Source organism: Mastigoproctus giganteus, chromosome 10 (genome assembly GCF_048544385.1).
Source record: "Mastigoproctus giganteus isolate SK-2022 chromosome 10, ASM4854438v1, whole genome shotgun sequence".
NCBI classification, from domain to species: Eukaryota; Metazoa; Arthropoda; class Arachnida; order Uropygi; family Thelyphonidae; genus Mastigoproctus; species Mastigoproctus giganteus.
The window spans coordinates 126,585,020-126,605,164 of NC_143584.1; the positions used below are offsets into that span (position 1 = coordinate 126,585,020).

Below are 20,145 nucleotides of genomic sequence, written 5' to 3' on the forward strand. Positions count from 1 at the left end.
TTTTTGTTGGCGCCAGTAACAGTGGTGATATCATTTTTTGCACTACATGTATATTTGCTAAGACCCATTCTGTCCACAGTATGTCTATGGCAGAGGGGGGGGGAAAGATAAAAATACATGTTTCACTAGCACAGTAACGGTAATTCAGCACAGGTGATGGAGCGCTCTTGCAACTCGGGTTTGGCACAAATTCACCGTTGTCCCCAACACCGGCTAGAAAAAACCTGATTTTAAATGCTGTCAGTGACGCGAGGAATTTTTTTTTTTTTTTGTTTCACACGTAGCAGAATTACTCATCCTCGGATATCATGGTTTTTTTCTTCAACAAACAACACATACAATTTATAGACATTATATTCGGCACAATATGGCCTAAGGTGCTGATGCGCCTAAAACCCCATATTAGTCTGTTTGCTTGTACCCAGGAGAAAAAAAACATACAATCCTCGTCTGAATTTGACTTACTCAGCTAAGTTGCGAAAAAGCCTATAAAAATTCCTCGATTCAGCGATGGGATTTGAACCCGGGAATTTTATACCCAGTATGGGGAGGACGGTGACTATATCTGCTATTTGCTAGAGCAATCAGGATTATCTGTCTGTTTTAAGTTGTTGTTGTTGCTATAAGGTTTTAGGCACATCAGCGACTAAACCCACATTGCACTGTATATATTATATTTGTAAATTGCGTGTGTTCTTAAGGTCGACTTGCCTGCTTGCTGGACGAAACACACGAGTTTTCAGAGAAAATCCATGCAGTCCTCTCCTGAGACCGACTAATTCAGACGTTGTGAAAAGCCCATAAAAATTCCTTGTGCCATTGGCGGGATTCGAATTTGGGCCATTTCCATTTGGTGTTGGAGGACGGTGCTTATATGCACTGTGCTACCGCCAGGGCGTGTCTTAGGCTCGTGAGCATACATTTTCCCACCAGATTCAATTAAACACATCCTTAAATGTCTGTAAAAACGTCCAAGAAGCATTTCCTATAATCTGTTCCATAATGTGCACTATTTTTTACACAGCATCTTTGGCTATCTGCCCTTCTTGAAACCAAATTTTCTGCCTGATTCCATTTCCGCCCAGGGAGGATGTAGTACTACTACTACTGGAATTTTTCATGATGAAAATTCCAGGCGCAAGTCCATTGACGAATCTGACAGGTTCGGCCCCCACAGCGGAAAACTTGAGGGTTCAGGAAGCCCAGAGGGTTGGTTCGGCATGATTGTTAAAGTGTTGGGAAGCCCGTTCATGGATTTCGCTTGGTGGGACTCGGAATTATAGTTTTTACAGAGGGTAAAACACGACATAACATTTAAGAAAATGAGTTTGGAATAATTTTAGTGGAAATCAACCCAATTAGCCTTTCTTACCCTTGTCTTTCCGGTCCGTACTTGTTTAGGATTCATCCAATCGAAACATGGACAAGTTTATTCTGGTGCTGCAGTTTTCTTTATTTGTTTTTTAACCTTTATTATTTAGAGTGGCGCTACAGTCGACGAAGCCAAATGGGAACTGACTAGTAGTGTTTGGTAAACTGTAGAGGCATGGTAGTTTTCATGTGTGATGTTACGTTTTCGTTAGTAAAGCGTAGTTCTGCACTGTTTAATTTTTTTTTTTCCCCCAGAGGAACATATATTTTTAAAGATTATCAGAACAGTGTATTATCTGTGTTCTTACAGTTTATCAATAGCGTGAAGTATATTTTGTTTGAACAGCTTAGTCGGCATCCGGTAGTATTATGCTAGTTTCAGTGAACTGGTGAGGATTTCGCCTGACAGCTGTTTTCCAAACAGCAATTATCCCGTAATTATCGGTTTATTGAAAAATGAATTGAAAACATCACTACAGACAATGTTATATTACTTAAGCCAAGTAAGTAAGCAAGCTTTGTTTTCATTTCTGTTATTGCTTTTACTTACTGGAATATGGCTAAAAGTAGTAACACTGTTTACTTGTACAGTGCTCAATTTTATCTAATGTTATTTGTGCAATAAATTGCAAGTTCTGTTGTTCTACGAAAGCTATCTTACTTTGAGTTGAAAAATGACCTGCTCCACCACAATTCGTTAAAATGATGTCATTATTATATATATTATTCCTTTGATTTTTTTTTAAAGAGATGCCCATCTGCTGGCTTCAGATGAATTGTAATTTCGTATCACATCATCAATCGCGATGAAACAAGAGTTTTTTTTTTTTTTATCAATTTTTTCTGAACCATCTGTATCAGATATAACTATTTTACTTTGTACTACTGATTCAATCGAATTTTGTCTTTAAAAATTATGTACCTTTTATAATAGCATAACTCATTTTTACGAGCTACAGGAGTTATTGTGATCCTGAGGACCAGTCAGTTTTAAATTGTTATCAAAAGCATAATTAAAATTCACAACGGCATGATTCGAGTGGTACATGTTTTTACTTGTTACCCAAGAAATACAGAATACAGTAGTAAGCAATGTGTTTTAATCATGCTTTTTATTAATATAGTGAATAGTTTTTCTATATGCACTTATTTGTAATTATTTGAAGAGGAAGTGAGTTATGTCACACACACACACACACACACACACACAGATATTTTAGTCCATTACTGCACCTATTTGTGTATTTGTATATTAAAGAGCACATGTGTATTTGCATATTAAAGAGCACATGTGTATTTGCATATTAAAGAGCATTTTCATATGTTCAATGCCTCATGTTACGAGTTATTTTTTCTGTAGTGTTAGCACAGTTAAAATTCGTTCTAATGAACCCTTTCATCTATTTTTTTTTTTTTTTTTTTTTTTGTTTTGTGTTATGGTTTCTTTGGGCTGACTTGTGTCAAGTCCAAGTTCTGTATTACCACAATCCTTCTTGCAGAGCTCTGTTAAGATGGAAGCAGCTGCATCCACTTACCAGCTCTCAAGGGGAGTAAAATAAATAGTATTAATGGAATGGCCTTTGAATGTAATGGGATGGCATTTTTCTGTGTAAAATCTACATCCTTATTTATTAGCATTGTTTCTTTATGCAAATGTTAGTAATTATTTGAAACATTAAAATATAATCTTATACTTAAATCCAAATATTTTTAAAGAACTTTTCAGTCTGATAGTGTAATAAGAATATAAATATTTTATTGGAATTTTGTTAAAAAAAAGTTCTACAATTTTTTGTTATTATCTCCCCACCCTCATTTTGACAGATCTTGTGGTATTATAGGTTATCTGCTGCAAATAGGTGACATTATTGGATCTCAGTTGTTACTTCTTCCACCACATGTAAATTTCAGCTTAATGAAGAATTTAGCAAAGGCTTGTGACAAAGAAAGTATGTGGTTTTAACTGTTTAAAAAGAAAAGTTTACAAAATTAAGTAAAGAAAAACTCAAATAAAATTAGAAAAGTATAATGAAATTAGTATTTCTTGTTTATAAGCTAACCCATATATGGATTCCCCCCCCCCAAATTACCTGAGCACTGTTAGTAAAGAACAAGGTAAAAGATTACATCACAATATAAGTATACTTGAATAGTGCTATCAAAGAAGATGGGATTCAGCCATGATGAGTAACCATCAGTGGTTTTATTAGCCTGTGGTGCAGCTATACTGGGCTCTGAGCTTAGGGAAGGGGGTTAAAGGAAAAGAGAAAAATGAGAAATTCACATTAACAAAAAAATTGTTGCAGTGAATTCCAAGCTCCTGATGTCAATCCCTGGTGACCAATGTTGGTTTGCAGAGAAAGTAAAGGAAAAAAATTATTTAATTTAATTTTTACTGCGATGTCTTTGCTAATGCTGTATAAACTTTTTCTTGCATTAATTGTCAGTACTAATACGTTGTGTTGAATTGTTACAGATTGATGTCATTATTATATTAATAATGAAGTCATTATTATATTAATAATAATGACCCCTCAGTCTGCACTGTATGTTTGGACCCCCCCCCTAGTTGAAGATGGCTTCCAGAAACAAATATCTCTGTAATATTGGTAATAATCCACGTGTCCAAAATGATAAATCCAAATGGAGAACAGTAGCTTCTAAAGCAGTTTGAGAAGACTGGCAACCCCGGAGGCTCCTCACATCTGGTGAGTATGGGCTTGGCGTACCCAGGGTCCTGAGCTGGATATCATCTTTCTTGGTGATTCCCTTCTCTCTCTCTCTCTCTCTCTCTCTCTCTCTCTCTCTCTCTCTCTCTCTCTCTCTCAGGATAACTAGGGAATTTTTTTTTTTTTTTGGCTGTTGCAGCATAAGCACCAGGCTTCCTGCACCATACAGCTAATAATAATAAACAATACATAAATTACTTTAATTAGGGAAACTTTAGCATCAGCACATTAATAAAGATACAATTATTATCCAGTTATATTAAAAGAAGTAGAAAATGAAGTGAGCAGTTCTCTGGCGATAATTAATAGCATCCCTGGATTCAGAGGAGGTCCCTAAAGATTGGATATATGCAAATATCTCACCTGTTCAGGAGTGGGATAAAATGGGCAAAGTAATTAATTATAGACCTGTAAACATGACTTTCATCACAGGGAAAATAATGGAATTAGTGATTAAATACTGAACGTATTGCAGGATCATCTTGACTGGAATATAGTTATACAGAAATTGCATCATGATTTATAAAGGGAAGACCTTGTTTGATCAATCTGATGAGTTACTGTGACATAATAACAGAGCAACTGGATGCAAATAATAATTTTGACATCATGTACTTGATTTCATTAAAGCTTTTTACACTTCCACATGAAAGATTGTTATACAAATTGGCATTGGGGGTAAATTACTGTTATGGACAAAAGGACGGTTGAGTGCCAAAAGACAAGGTGTGTATATAAATAGGCACTGCTCTTCTTGGACTAATGTTATTAGTGGAGACAAGATTCAGTGCTGTGCTCATTGTTATTTTCAATAATTATTAATGATATTGATAAGAGCATATCAAGCTTACTGCCAAATGTTGGCAGGTTGTTAATGACAGAATCTAGGTATAGTACTGGAGAAAGACCTAGAAAATTATGCTGATTGGATGTGATAAGGCAATTTATTAATTTACATTGATAAATTGCCTTTTTTACATTGATAAATGCAAGATAGTAAATATGGACAACAGTAATCCCAGAATAGCATATCACACCCAAGTTGATGGAGAATGAGACAGAGCTGGGATAATTGTATAGTTGAACATGAAGCTCTCTGATCAGTGCAGATACACTACTAGGACAGCTCATGGGATTCTCATGATGTGCAGTTGATCCTGCTGTCAATGATGCACAAGAATTTCACCACCAGGGACAAGGAGGCAGTTATCCCATTCTATTAGGCAATAGTTAGGCTGCACCTGGAGTACTGCATACAAGTCTGGAAGCCTCATTTTAAGAAGGATTTGGATACGTTGGAATGGGTGTAGAGAAGAGCAACAAAATTAGTCCACAAGAGTTTATTCTTACCATGAAAGATTTCATTTACAAAAATTTCTGTACTTTGAAATTAGCCAGCTGTGAGGATACCCAGTGGCGGATTACCCATTAAGGCAATGAGGCACGTGCCTATGGGCCCCAGGCTTTGGGGCCCCCCAAGCCAAGACATTTTCCTATAGTGTTCTAAAATAGATTAATATTTTCAGTAAACATCATAAAAATCTTGATTAATTTAACCAAAAATCTTGATTGATTTAAGCAAAAAATTCAAAAGTACAAAATTTCATTTATTTGCCACCCAACTTTTATTTATTTTTTATTCTTTTTTTTTTTTATTATTATTTTTTGGGGGGCCCCAAATATAATTTGCCTAGGGCCCCCAACTATCCTTAATCCGCCACTGAGGATACCCAATTGAAATGTGGTTTAAAATGGATTGCATCCTTACTCTTTCTTGGACAGCATACGTATAAAGATATAAACGTAAATTGAAAATGGATAGCTGCAGGATAGATGTACAAAATTTTTGATGTTTTGTACATCAAAAATTTTAGTTTTGTATAAAGTTAAGAAAGAATTAGACAAATAATTGGAGGGGATGGACCAATGATGTGGGCAGTATTTTATTTTTATTTTTTTTTTTTTTGGCTGATGCTGTATATGCTTGTTTCTTTGCATCATTTGCTGCTACTAATAAAAAAAAAAGGTAAAGCGCAGCCATTATCAACCCACTGCAGAACGGAAGCCTCCAACAATTCATGCTGAGGAAAATGGACCATAATCTGCCACGCTGGTCCAGTGCGGGTTGGCAGATCGACCGTATTCAGCAGTCAGGGGCTTGAACCCCGGTCTATTCAAAGAGCGTCTGCTACTGCACTCCCGCTCCTGACCACTTGGCTACGGAGGCCTACTAATACCTCCCTGTAACTTCCTCATTCATTTCACAGATATATGTGGTAGTTCCATTTTCAGTGATGTTCATTTCCTCCCATAGTCTGCTAAGCTGTACTTTTTTTGATAGAAAAATGATTATCAGTTGTCTCAACCACCATTCATTTCATTTGCCCTAATTATTCATCCTATGATTCCTTTTACTTTAATGGTGGTACCTGTGTATATGTCTCCTCTTGTATATATTCCTTGTTGTTGACTTCCTGTTCTGGGATCTTTTTTTTTTTTTTTTTTTTTTTTCTCTTCTGGCCTAAAATCTGTTTATTCTATTCTGTCAATTTCACTTTTTTGCCTCTCTTGTTCTTCCAGTTCTACAAATCACTCACAGCTTTTTGACTTCCTTTCTTTGAAACTGAACATTCTCCAATCTGAATTTTCTAACAGTGTGATAATTTTCCTGAGTGATTTTAATGTTCATGACTCCTGCTGGCTTCCATTTTGTAGTTACATGGATCTAGTTATTCAGGATGCTCAGGCTTTTGCAGTTACTAATTGACTTACATAACTTGTTCTTTTACCTAGCAGAGTATTAGACTATCTTAACCATGCACACAATATTCTTTATTGTTTCTTCACTAATAGCCTTTCAAAGTTTACAGTACAGCCAATGTTAGTCATTCTCTAAGTACTTGAGTTCACATTTGGAGACAATGTCTCTTTTCTTTCATGATCATTCTCATCTTGTCATTTGGCATTACAATAATGCGAAGTGAATGATATGCATTTTCTGTTCCTCCTTTCCTTGGTGGAGTTACCATTTAAAATCTTGTGATCCTAATGTTTGCTCATATTGTGTTAGTGAAATTTCCTTGTGTTGTTGAAATCCTTTATTCTGCCCAAAATCTTCATTTTTGTTTTAATAAATGTGCTATGGCTGTTCAAGACAAGAATGTACTATATTGCTGTTGGCTTGTGTCCAAATCTCTAGCATCGTTTTCTGTGTACATTAAAGCTTGCAACATTTGTAAAATAATTATTAATGAACCTGAACTCAATTTGACAGTGTAAGCACAGTAAACTTAGGCACCCTAAGTGGTATATTTATTTCTTGCCCAGTCCAAATGATTCTTTCCTCCCCTCCAGCCACCATAAATTTTATTTATGGTTGTGGGGGTTGCACAAATTCATTTATTGTTTAAGGGAGTCCCACAAACTCATTTACCATTTTAGGGGATTTCAGTATCACAGAGTTTGAAAATCCCTGCAATACAGAATTTTAAATGGAGAAGCTGTTTCATTGAACAAAAGATTTTCTTTTCAGTTATGGCATTGTCTCTTAGGTGAGTGCTTACTGCCATTGTTTTGTTCAATATATATGGGAAATAAATTGCAATAAAGAATATTTAATTTCAGGCATAGTTCATTAAACAATTTTATCTGTAGTTAATTAATCTGTTATTTTATCTTATGGAATTTTATCTGTAGTTAATTGGTATTTAGTTTAAATTTTATTATATTTTCTTATTTAACTTTGACTCCTTTATTCCACCCAATGAAAATTCTAGGTAACACCTCTGCTTTAGGCATAGTTGTGTATAATGCTCCTTTTCATAAAAAAAAAAAAAAAAAAGTGGTACTGTGGTCCTACAATATTTTTGTTGTGTAGGGGTAGGGATGGGATTGGAGAAAGTGACCCTAAATGTGCATGCAGCACTTCAAAAATGCAGAACATAACTGTTAATATAAATTTATTTTCTAAAAGTTATAATAAAAGTACAAGTTTTCAATAATTACAAGTTTGCATACAAAAAGTAGAAGTAAAACATTCATTAAGGTTAATGATGCTTTGTCAGTTTTTTTTTTTTTTTTTTTTTTTTCCCTGTTAAATACTAAATGGCTTGGTGTCAGATTAGTTATTATAGCAAACTAAATAAATGGGCTTGGTGTCAGATTAGTTATGATAGCAAACTAAATAAATGGGCTTGGTGTCAAATTAGTTATGATAACAAACTAAATAAATGGGCTTGGTGTCAGATTAGTTATGATAGCAAACTAAATAAATGGTCTTGGTGTCAGATTAGTTATGATAGCAAACTAAATAGCAAAATTGAATGTAATATAAAATGAACAAATCCATCTTTGGACAAAATTGCATAAGAGGCTCCAAATTTGAGGCATGCATTCAGGAAGTTTACTGTCTTGATTTTGTTTGCTTTTGGTATCTATTGCAGAATAACCACAAAGCACCCAAGATTCAACCAACTTTATTGGATTGAATTGATGTAGGGTAGGCCCAAGGAATAAATATATACCAAAATTGCTTTTGTCAACGATGAAATGACTGAGTTACAGTAGGGTTCATCTGCAAGAAACCTTTGTCGTGCTCATTGAGGAGCTGGATTATCATCAAGAGTGTATTTCAGTCAAGTAATTTGTCTGGCATTCTTGTCTCCTCTAGCCATTTTTGGAAACTGTGTATCATCTCTTTTTTATTCACCCGAAGTCTTTCAGGTAAATGAAAAAAAATTCTTATTTTCTCACTCAAAACATTTCTTTAAATTCTTATGTTTCTCACTAAATGTCAAATGTTTTGAAATTTATTCTGGTTTTAGCATTTTCAATGTATTCAGAAGTCATATGCTGCAGCCCCCAGGGGCTCACATCTGTTGAGTATGGGCTTGGCACACCCAGGGTCCCGAGCTGGATATCATCATTCTTCTCTTTCTTGGTAATTCCCTTCTACTTTAGACTCTCTCTCTCTCTCTCAGGGTAACTCGTGGAATTTTTTTTTTTTTTTTTTTGGCTGGTGCAGCATAAGCCTCAGGCTTCCTTGCACCATGTAACTAATAATAATAATTACCAATCTCTTTTCTATAGGTATTTTATGGTTTTTAATAAAAATTAATTTTGGACAATTTGGTGTGTCTTTTTTTTTTTTCCTTTTGGAAAGAGGAAACCCTTGGAATATGAGATAGTTAGAAACAGTTATGGATTTTTCCTAATATTGTCTAGGATTTTCTTGTCGTCATCAAATATTTGATCAAGGCTTTTGACCTTTTCCCCCCTATATGTATGGTGGGAGAAAAATGACGCACCATTTTGATTGAATGGATTAACAAGTTTTCTGTTTCCAACCAAGTGGCAGAGGCTAGACACTTTGTAAGTTTAGTGGTGAGTGGAGATGCTGATGAACTTAATTTCTGGCATGCTTTCTGCATTACTTTGGGAGGGACTTTTGGACATGCACTTTGTGATAACATGTAATTTGTCCTGTTGCTACTGCATTGGATTCTCTCATTTAGCTTAAAATTTCTTGCTTGTTTTGCCCTCCTACAGCTTTCTAAGAATTGAGCCACATCGTGACTTCACATAGTGACTGAGTGAGCCTTGACAAAAATATTAGCTAGCTTTGTTTCCAAGTCTTGATTTGTCCTGCCTAGAACTAAATGAATGTCAGATGAACTGTTGAGACATGTGACAGAGAAGAAAAATGCATGGGAGGATGCATATAAATTATCAGTTGATATGGAAGCCTATGGTAGATATATACTAGTCTGCAATGAAGTCACAAAGGAGGTTAGGCAAACCAAGGCAGATTACAAGAACTCTCTGGCAAAGAATGCCAAGAAAAGCAGCAAAGACGTTGACTTTACTTATATTAACAGTAAAACAAAGGGGACTGTATCGTATTGGTCCACTTGATGTTGGTGGTTTAATTGTGACTGATTCTGCTCTTGTTGCTGACAGGCTGAATAGGTATTTTGCCTATACATTCACATATGAGGAATTCTTTAGGAAGGGATGCCAGAAGTTTATTAAACTCTTACAGGGAGGTAAACGATTTTGTGATAACTGAGAGGAAAGTGGAAGAAAAATTGCTGAAATTTTTAAACATAAAAATGAATATACCTGACCTGGAATGGATGGAATCTATCCAATTATATTAAGCAAGGCAGCAAAGGAGGTAAGCAAACCCTTAGCTATAATTATGAGAGCATCCTTAGAGTTAGGTGAGGTATCTGTGGACTGGAGTATGTGCAAATGTATCTCTAGTTCATAAAGGGGATCGGATAATGACATGAGTAAGTGCAGACCTGTTGGCTTAACTTCTGTTCTAGGGAAATAATGGAGTTACTGGTTAAAAAAGTAATGCAGGAACATCTAGACAGGAGTACAGTTATACTTCAGTCACAGCATGGGTTTGTTAAGGGGAGACCTTGTCTGACCAGTTTAGTTGGGTACTGTGATGCAGTTACAGAAAAACTGGATGCAAAAAATAATTTTGATATCATATACTTGGATTTCAAGAAAGGTTGCACATAAAAGACTATTATACAAATTGGAGAAGTGTGGCATTAAGGAAAAGTTACTGCTATTGATAAAGTAATAGTTGATTGAGAAAAGACTGGTTATCAATGAACACTGTTATTAGTGGAATCCCACATGATTGGATGTAGGACCCATTATTGTTTTTTGTATTTATTAAGGCCTCAGCTGCCAATGCACCATTATTAAACACCAAATCAATTAATCAATGTATTTATTAATGATATTATGAGGGTATATTAGGCTTAATATCTAAGTTTGTAGATAATACAAAGGTTGGCAGGGTGGTTAATTGCAGTAATGATGGTATGCTACTGCATACCATTATTATGCAATAGAATCCAGAAAAATGAGGCAGATGGGCTGAGCAATGGCAGTCGAAGGGGTTAACAAATTAACTTTGACAAATGCAAAGTACTGCATATGGGGACAGTAACCCGAGAGTAACATACCGATTGTGTGGTACTACACTCAAGGTGGAAAATGAAAAAGACTGAGAGTAATTGTGCAGTCTTATATGAAGTTCTCAGAAAAGTGCAGACAGGTTGCCATGACAGCTCATTGGGTTTTGTCAGTGATATACAGGAATTTTGCTACCATCTATAAGGATATGATTACCCCATTGTATTAGGTAATGGTCAAGCTACACTTGAATACTACATACAGGTCTGGGGGACTCATTGTAGGAACGATGTAGAGCTTCTCGAATGGGTACAGAGAAGGGCAATGAGATTGGTGAGGGGGGAACATAGGGCTGCTCTTAACAAGAAAGGCTTCAGTCTGCAAATTGCAGCATCTGGAGACTAGGCACTTTCAAGGTGTTACGATTGAGGTGTTTAAGACTTTGAATGGCTTGAACAAACTCAGTGCTGATGGGATTCTTCCAATTGCTCAGATTATGTTCATGAGGAGGCATAAATTCAAATTGAGTAAAGATGGTTGCAGAATAGATTGTGGAAATTTCCCTTTAGCCAATGGGTGGTTGATTGCTGAAATAGGTTCCCATGTGTTGTTATGGAAGTGGATAGTTTCAATAAATTCAAGGAAGAACTCGACAAACTATTGGTTGGGATGGATAAGTGAAATTTTTTTCTTTTTTTTTTCTTTTTTCTAATTCTGTATAAGCTTGCTTTCTTGCATCATTTGCCACTTAATACTAATGTGTTACATGATTAAATGCCTTCATGTGTATAGGGTGGGTATTGCAAATTAGTGGCCTGCCTGAACTGAAATATCACAGGTGAAGGAAACAGTCTGAAAAGAACATGCCTTTTTTTGGGTCGTGTTTATTTTGACCTGTACCATATGAAGGAAATGTTAGGTGGATTATCATGCACTTTTTGTTAGTAATATTAGGATGGTGGCTGTTATACCCAAGTTGTGTCCATGGAGCAATGCTCGCCTGGCAACTGACAATTAGTTTGGTCACCATGGTGGGAGCCCGCTGAGTCCAAGTTTACTGACCTTGAATAGAGGTTCCTCCATGAGTTTTTCTCTCTCTATACGTTGAAAAGTGAGCCTGTATTTTTAGTTATCACCATTAAGAAGCCCCACTCTTTCTGTTCACTGTTCTCACAGCTGTAACCATTGTGTAGTGAAAGGGCCAGAGGTCCGAACTATTTATTATGCGATATAACTCCCTGGTGGATTGGTGACGGTGCAGCAATGAAATGAAATGAAGCCCTGTACAGATTCACATTACATTCTTGGATAGTGAGAAAGAATTAGTTTGGACATTTCTTGAAGTGTGTTATAAATTGATCCTAGATGCAAAGTAAATTTCACTATTGTAATTTTATTTATCAATCCTTTATACATGCCTCTGTCTTTCTTGAATGCAGTCTTGGACACAATCATTAGTAACATTTTTAAAATGAAGCACTATTGCTTCATAATCCATTCATACTGCAAAAACTGAAAGTTGGGTGGTATCTGAGTGCTGTGCCTCCATAGCCGAGTGGGCAGGAGCGGGAGTGCAGTAGCACACGCTCTTTGAGTAGACCGGAGTTCAAGCCCCTGACTGCTGAATACGGTCGATCTGCCAACCCGCACTGGACCAGCGTGGCAGATTATGGTCCATTTCCCTCAGCATGAATTGTTGAGGAGGCTTCCATCCTGCAGTGGGTTGATAATAGCTACACTTTACTTTTATTGAGTGCTTAGATTTGTGCTATTTTCAAAAGTTGAATTTGCAGTGAATTTGAATACATCTGTATTCTAAATGATGTAGCACCATAAATTGCTAATTTTAATCTATGATTGGCACAGTGTCATACAATAATTGAAGAAAATTTTTATCATGGTAATTTCTTAATTACACCACAAGAATTAAACACCCACTGTACCACTGCAAGGAACTGAAATTAAGTTAATTGTCAAAATATTCTTTGGTTATACTTTTTGTTATACTGGTACACTGAAAATTACAAATTAGTTAACAGAAAATCCTTTTTGCTGTTATATCATCTAATTTAGTCAAATCAATAAATAAATTTATGAGTACAGTAATTCCACAATCTGAATCAATATGCAGACATAGAAAATTAGTGAAGACTTTTGGCAGTGGGCTGTTCCTTCACCTATTTGGAATTTACGATTTTGGATTTACTATGTTCGTTCACATATAATAACTAGACTTTCAATTAATGGATTTCAGTGACATTTTATATGCAGATCTTTTAGTAAGATTTATCAAGGCATTCAAAAATTCATTAAAAGTGGACCAGTAGAAATTTAGTTTGTTTTTTTTTTTCTCCTGTAAAATTTTGAGTTATCTCTATTCATAAGTGGAAATATATTTCCACATTGTCAAGTATTGTCACCATTACTTGACAATGTGGAAACATTGTCAAGTAATGGTGTTTTACTATTACTTGACAAGAAAATGAGTTTATGCTTTGCAGCTTATGTTCTGTTAGTCCCTGAGAAGGTGTTAAGATAAATTCCTATTCAACAGGCCCATTCCCTCTCCCATACATAGAAACTGTTAGTTTCAGGTGTTTAAACATTACTTCAGAAGGAAAAGTTGGATCAACACCAAAGTTTAAGCATTTTTTTTTTTGTTCTTTGAGAAGCTTTTAAGACCAATTATTATGATTCTACCAAATTTGCCAGAAAAGAAATCCATATAAATGAAAATAGGCATTACTCTAGAAGAAAAAAAAGTTGGATAGATACTAAATTTTCATTGCATGTTTTGTTGAACTAGACCTAAAGCCTCCACAGGGAGGCTTTAGGTCTAGTTCAACAAAATCAGTTCCAATTTCACAATCCCTAGCCCCTCCTACAGAAACACTGCAATAAATGTGAAATAGTAATTGATTATTTTCAGAATTTCAATAGATTATTTCATGCTCCCTGTGAACCTATTTCTCTTCCATCCCCTTTAAAAAAAGTGCTATTGAAATTCTCATCTTACAGCTACTCATCACATGAATATTGCATGAAGTTTTCTAAACACTTCTTGAATACAGTATAGAAGTTTTTAACACCTGAGGTACATCATTTGATAATCAAACATGCCAGAAATGTAATACAAAACATATCACATAACTTGTCCCCCCCTCCCAGTTCACACATATGTAAAGTGTCAGATGCCTCACCATGTTTGTCTCCATATAGAAACTTTGCACCTAGTAGATAGACTTTGATGAAATTTTACATTAGATCTTTTAGAATGATTTGTTGAGTCATTCCAAATTTCATTAAAATCAAACCAATAGAAATTTTGTAATTTTTTTTTAAATAAAATTGAGTTATCTTGAGTATAAATTGAAGTACATTCATGCATTGCTCTATAAGAAAAAGTCAGAATGACACCAAGTTTTCAGAATATGCTCCCTTAGTGCTTTGGAAGGTTTTAGGATTGAATCCAATTTGATATCCACCATGAATTCCTCACTCCCCCATAAAAATCTATATTAGTTTCAGTCCCTCTCCGAGAAATCTGCTACATAAATCCAGCCTCATGGCTACCCATTACATGAATGTTTATATTTATGCTCGTGTGTTGGGTAGCCATAGTAAATACTTCTTGGGTAGTATAGAAGTGCTGTGCTGTTAAAAAAAAAAAAAAAAAAAAAAAAAACCCTACCTGATCAAACTGACCTTTGAATTTCAAGCTCTTGGTGTCAATTATCCATGAAGTAAATTATTCCAGTAATTTACAACTTGCTGTCTAAAAGAAAACTTCTTGCAATTCAGTCTGTACCTCTTCCTCCATAATTTAATAATAATTATCGGATCAGATTTCTTCCTTTTCATTGTTGGTAGTGAATAAAAAAATAATCAGATTTTATTCCTTATAATAAAATTATAAATGTACTCTGCCATACTACTCTATATCAGTTTCTTACAAGATGACATGTCACAGGGAGGTCCTGATTAAGTCAGAAGCTACCTAGGTGGCATATTTCTGGAGGGTAACGAATATAGAAACAATATAAAAAAAGATGAAAAGATAAAAAATATATATATTTTTTAAATATTATTACTATTAGCCATATGGTGCAATGAAGCCTGAGGCTTATGATGCACTGGACAAAAAAAAAAAAAAAAAAAAAAAAAAAAAATTACAAAATTACCGAGAGAGAGAGAGAGAGTCAGAAGTAGAAGGGAATCATAAAGAAAGAGCAGAATGATGATATCCAGCTCAGGACCCTGGGTGTGCCAAGCCCAAACTCACCAGATGTGAGCCCCTGAGGTTAACTTCTTCAGATTAGGCTAACCTAAGAAATAGTTCTGTAAGGATTGGTATTGGGACCACTGTTGTTTTTGATTTTCATAAATAACATCAGCAAAGGGGGCAGAGAATGTGATATCAAAATTTGTAGATGATATCAAGATCAGTATAGTAATTAATGATCAGCACCAGATTAAATGCCTTCATGTGTATAGGTTGGGTATTGCAAATTAGTGGCCTGCAAATTAGTTTTTAGGAGCATTAGCAACTAAGGCCATATTGCTCCGGGAATATGCGGTGGTCATTCCCTGACCTTTCCGCATCCTCCGTATTTGGTGGTGACGGGCTCGAACCCTGGTCTAATCAAGAAGCGTGTGCTATGCACTGCTGCTCCTTCCCACCTGGCTACGGAGGAGCCTTATCTTTTAATGCAACAAAATGCCAACGTATTGCCATAAATGGCAATACATTGATGGCATTTTTGTCTTACATGTAGCGAATAGCAACCCAAAATAACTTGCAACATTTGGTGGGGTTGAACAGTATTGGAAGAAAGAGATTTGAAGTTAATACAGTCCGATATGAAGTTTTCGGAGCAGTGTAGACAAGTGGCAAGGAGGGCTTAATGGTGTCCTGTTGATGATTTATAAAACATTTGCTTGTAGATATAGGAAAGTCATAAAACCACTGCATAAGGCAGTTGTGAGACCACACTTGGAATACTGTGTCCAGGTATGAAGACTGCACCCAAAGAAAGGCATTGAGTTTCTTGAAAGGATCCAAAGACAGGTACTGCATCTGATGATGATGATGGTCTTTGGCACATTATAGCCTTAGATGCTAATGCGCCAATAAAATCTAAATCAATCAATCAAAGCAAAGCATCTGATGAAATTGGACACACACACATTCTTACTCTTAGTTACACTAACACAGCCCATATATTTGCTTGTTTCATGATGACCCACAGCAGGGCTTAGGACTTGAAATCCCCTACACCTTGCTTTCTGGGCTGCTGCGTGTTCTGATAGAAGCAGTGCAAGGATCACTTTCACTTCTGCCTGTGGCTCTAGTTAATATATTAATCTGTGTATTCTCTCTCCCAAGTTATCAGTTTTTCGACCCACCTAGCATCAGCAAGTATTCTTGCACCCCCTTCTATTTAAGTGTGTATCCCATCCCTGTAAAAATAGGCTCTCCTGTTAATGAGCACAGACCATGCTGAGAAAAATTCTACTCCAAAAACCTATGTGTTGGCTGCAGAGCTTGGAACCCTTTACACACTGTAAAGGAGATTTGATTGAAGTGTATAAGGCATCGAGGGGAATATAAAATGAACAAGTATGAAATTTTCACTGTTAGGGGCTGTAATTTAAAATTGTGGGATGGCAGGTTTGGAGTGGTTGCAGGAAGTTTTCTTTTAGCCAGCAAGTTGTTAAATATTGGAATAAGTTGTCTCCATGGGTGGTTGAAGCTATGAGCTTGGGGAAATTCAAAGCTCAGCTGAATGGATACATGCACAAGGAGGGAGTCATAGGTGGGTTATTTTATTTTTTATTTTTTTTTTTTTATTTGGCCAGTGCAGCAAAAGGCCAAGGTTTTCTTGCACTATAACCATATGGGTAATACTAGTTGAACTTCTGCTTCTGTATGGCTGTTGCCTTTGTCCTCAGAATATTTGTGTTATTATTTTATGGATGCAATTATATTTTGGTCATTATTTAAAAATGTATTTGTAGCCCTTCAATTCATTTTTGAGATTTTGGCAGCTCATTACTATTTATAATACACTTCTACCCTTGTTTTTGTCTTCACTGTGCATCAGACTCAACATTGCACTGTGAGTCAGTTTGGTGCATGCACTGCCTTAAATTTAATATGCTTTTTAGCTAAGAGCATAATCCTCCTCCTCCTCTTGTTTGTCCTTTCTGTACACAATGTATTCACCATATTCAAATTCTGCATCCCTTATGTCTAGTGACACCATGTATCCAATATCTGCACATTGTCTGCATTTGATGACGGAATCAGCACTTGAAATTCATAAAATTTAATTACTACTATGCTTCTAGCATTAATGTACATGCAAGTATACAAACACCTGTTCTTACTTGTAGTTACCCTACCACATCCCGTGTATTTACTCATCATGGCAGTGTGCTACTGCAATAGGATCTAGAAAATTTGGGCAGATGGGCTGAGAAGTGGCAACTGAAGTTTAACATTGACAAATGCAAAGTACTGCCTATGGGTAGAAGTAACCCCAGAGAAACGTACCAACTCTGTCCTACTACACTTAGGGTGGTAGAAAATGAAAAAGAAATGGGAGTAATTGTGCAGTCAGATATGAAATTTTCTGAGCAGTGCAGACAGGCGGCCAGAGCAGGTCATGGGGTATTGTCAATGATATACAGGAATTTTGCTAGTAGGGAAAAGGTGATTGTCCCTTTGTATAAGGCAATGCCTTGAGTACTGTGCACAGGTCTGGCAGCCTCATTTTAAGGAGGATATAGCAAGTACAGAGAAGGGCAACAAGATTGTTGAGGGCAATGAAAGGGTGTGGTCTTACCAAGAAAGGCCTGAGTTCTGAAAATTGCAGCATCTGGAGACTAGGCACCTGCGAGGTGATTTGATTGATATGTGTATAAGGCCTTGAATAGATTGAGTAGGCTCAATTCTGATGGGATTCTTCTTCCTCTTGCTCAGATTACAAACCTGAGGGGCCATAAATTCAAATTGAGGAAAGATAGTTATAGATGTGCGGAAATTTGCCTTTAGCCAGCGGGTAGTTGATTGCTGGAACAAACTTCCATCTGTCATTGTGGAAGTTGATGGCTTAAATAAATTCAAGGAGGAACTGGACAAACGTTTAAAGGGCTTGGATGTGTGAAATGGTTTTTTTTCTTTTCTTTTCTTTTCTTTGGGCTGATACTACATAAGCTTGCTTTCTTGCATCACAAGCCTTGCATCTTGCATCATAAATACAGAAAACAATAATGGACCCAGTGTTGGGTCCATTATTGTTTTCTGTATTTATAAATGATATTGATGATGGTATATCGGGCTTAATGTCCAAGTTTTCAGACGATACAAAGGTTGGCAGGGTTGTCAAGGACACTACTGACACTATGCTGCTGCAACAGGATCTGGAAAGGTTGAGCAGATGGGCTGAGAGGTGGCAAATGAAGTTTAACATTGATAAATGTAAAGTACTACACATGGGAAACAGCAACCCCAGAGCAACGTATCAACTCTGTGGTACTACACTGACAGTGGTAGAGAATGAAAGGGACTTGGGGGTGGTTGTGCAGGCAGATATGAAGTTCTCTGAGCAGTGCAGATGGGCTGCAAGAGTAGCTCATGGAGTATTGTCAATGATATACAGGAATTTTTCCAGCAGGGATAAGGAGGTGATTATTCCATTGTATAAGGCGATGGTCAGGCCACACCTAGAGTACTGTATACAGGTCTGGAGACCTCATTTCAAGAAGGATGTAGAGCTGCTGGAACGAGTACAGAGAAGGGCAACAAGATTAGTGAATGGAACAAAGGGGTGCTCTTACGAAGAAAGGCTTAAGTTTTGCAAATTACAGTGTCTGGAGACTAGGCACCAGCGAGGTGATCTGATAGAGGTGTATAGAGCCTTGAATGGTTTAAGCATGCTCAATGCTGATGGGATTCTTCCTCTAGCTCAGAAAAATCACCTGAGAGGGCATAAATTCAAATTGAGGAAAGACAGATGTAGGATAGACGTGCGGAAATTTGCCTTTAGCCAGCTGGTGGTTGGTTGGTGGAACAGACTTCCATCCCTTGTGGTGGAGGTTGATAGCCTAAATAAGTTTAAGGCTCAGCTGGACAGGTATTTTGAACGAACAGAGGGGTGAAGTGGAAGTGGGTTTTTTTTTTTTTTTTTTTTTTTTGGCTGATGCTGCATAAGCTTGCTTTCTTGCATCAAATGCCTCTACTAATGCTAATGCTAAAGCCTCAACTACTAGTACTACTTGAAAGCTACAGTGTGCTGGCGCCCCATCTTGCTGATAAAACGCAAGTAATGTGGCTGCATCTGTTCCAGCTGAAGTGCAGCATACAATTCGATTATATCTAGGTAATTTGTGGAGGAAAAATGGCTGTCACCTGGCCGATGGACAGTTTGCACTACACGTTTACCATGGGACTATCATGCATGTGTCCACGAACTGAGTTGGGATTTTAAAATCCCCATATGCGACAATTGTGTCTGCTAACTTTATCAGACAGGTGGAATGTTGCTTCATCACCGAAAACAACATTTACTAGAAAAGTGCTCCTCTTCATCTATATGGTTGAGAATGTAAACAGCAAATAGCTCTCGTTGTGGTTTGCCTTGAGGCTTAATTTCCTGGACGATTTGTACTTTGTAAGCATGAAGTTTGTCTCTTTTGAATCACCCTCTACAGTGTTGCTTGCGGTACTGCAGCTGCAGTCTTGCCTGGTGGATAGATGTTTGTCAGACTTTGGGTAAACTCTTCCTGAATTTATCTACAGATAAATGTTTTGGAAATTCAAGAAATTAAGAATCTGTACACTAGGCCTATGTGTTCTTTTCTTTTGTGCACACTGATGAGTAAACTGTTTCAGTCATCACATCATTGATTGTTCTGTTGGTGGATCTTTCTGGAAATCCAGTTGAAAACCTCTTTTATGGTCACTGGAGACTTGCTATCCCACAGCTGCAACACACACACACACACACACACACACACACACACACACACACACACACACACACTGCTTTCTCCTGCACTGTCGTCATTTTAATACTGTACTGTCGAAATGCTTTGCTGGGAT

General features: G+C 36.7%; 1 protein-coding gene across 1 annotated transcript in view; it reads left to right on the plus strand.

The window, feature by feature from the left end:
* The first annotated feature begins 1,544 nt into the window (after positions 1-1,544).
* Positions 1,545-20,145, plus strand: part of Hsepi (D-glucuronyl C5-epimerase) — a 155,065-nt gene continuing 136,464 nt past the window's right edge. The window contains exon 1 of the mRNA XM_090384168.1: positions 1,545-1,874. The gene's annotated coding sequence lies outside the window, so the exon portion shown is untranslated. The remainder of the gene's footprint in view (positions 1,875-20,145) is intronic.